This window comes from Bison bison, unplaced genomic scaffold (assembly GCF_000754665.1).
Source record: "Bison bison bison isolate TAMUID 2011002044 unplaced genomic scaffold, Bison_UMD1.0 scf7180017864289, whole genome shotgun sequence".
Lineage (NCBI taxonomy): Eukaryota > Metazoa > Chordata > Mammalia > Artiodactyla > Bovidae > Bison > Bison bison.
The window spans coordinates 11,973,841-11,974,944 of NW_011494861.1; the positions used below are offsets into that span (position 1 = coordinate 11,973,841).

Below are 1,104 nucleotides of genomic sequence, written 5' to 3' on the forward strand. Positions count from 1 at the left end.
CCCACTCTCCTCGTCCTTTGTGAACCCAGAGTGGTCCTCCCCCAACCCCCTCCCCGAGGTCACCTGGGGTGGGGCCCCATCAGTTTGGCCTGGGATCTCCCAAGGTCTTAAGGGTCAGGTGGGACCTGGAGTCCCCGGACACTCACTAATCCTGTGGCAGTCATTCCACCTTCTTGAGCCTCAGTTTCTTCGCCTCTAAAATGGGGCTAATGACCTGTCTGGACCCTAAGGCCTTCTGCACGTGGGTCCCAGAGTCCTGGGGGGACAGGGTCCTCCGGGAAGCCTGGTAGACAGGGCCTCGCTGGCAATCAGGTCACCCGGTTTGCCACGCTGGGCCCGGTATCTGACCCCTCCACTGCTTCAGCCTCCTGCTCCCCCGTCCCCCAAACGTGGAATGGGGAGGGAGAAGCCCAGCCTGGGCTCTGGGGCAGGAGATGGAGCCTGGATGGGCCGCCTGAGTCCCTGGAGGCCCAGGGAACATTGCTGGGAAAAGGAATCTGGGTCTGATTCAGAGGCAAACAGATTGTTCTTTTGATTAAAGCCACAGTAGCGGAGGCCAGAGGAGTGCTGGACCCGGCGCCATCTGCAGGGAGGCCAGGCAGGGTCTGGCTCTCCTCTGTGGGCCCAAAGCTGCAGTCATGCTGCTGGCCGGAGGGCTCTGGGGCTGTTCTTGGGGGGTCATGCTTCTGGGGGCTGGGGTGGGGGGCGCTGAACACCCTGTCCTGTGCTTCTCTTCCTCCCCCACCCTGCCTCCCTAAATCCCTCACTCGTGTTTGGTCACCTCTCCCATCCCCCACTGCATCCCTTTTTTCTTTCCATCTTCACAGCCAGTCCTATAATAACAACAGTGGTAACTGTAGCTGCTGTTTATAGGGGCTTCTTATCTGATGCTTGGCCTGCAGACCTTTCCATTTAATTCCCGAGAGAGCCCTATGGGAAAAGGCTGATTATTCCTGCTTCACAGATGAGGAAACTGAGGAACAGAGAGGCTCAAAGCCGACACAAGAGGCAAATGGCGGAGCTGGATTCCAACCCACAGCAGCGGGTGCCCCTGGGTACACACACCACCCTGCAGGTCCCAGCAGCTGGCGAGACTGCCACCCT

At 59.4% G+C, this 1,104-nt stretch overlaps 1 protein-coding gene across 2 annotated transcripts in view; it reads right to left on the reverse strand.

The window, feature by feature from the left end:
• FBLIM1 (filamin binding LIM protein 1) overlaps window positions 1-376 on the reverse strand; it is a 27,500-nt gene extending 27,124 nt beyond the window's left edge. For both annotated transcript variants that reach the window (XM_010850038.1, XM_010850036.1), the window contains exon 1: window positions 147-376. The gene's annotated coding sequence lies outside the window, so the exon portion shown is untranslated. The remainder of the gene's footprint in view (window positions 1-146) is intronic.
• Window positions 377-1,104: the final 728 nt, after the last annotated feature.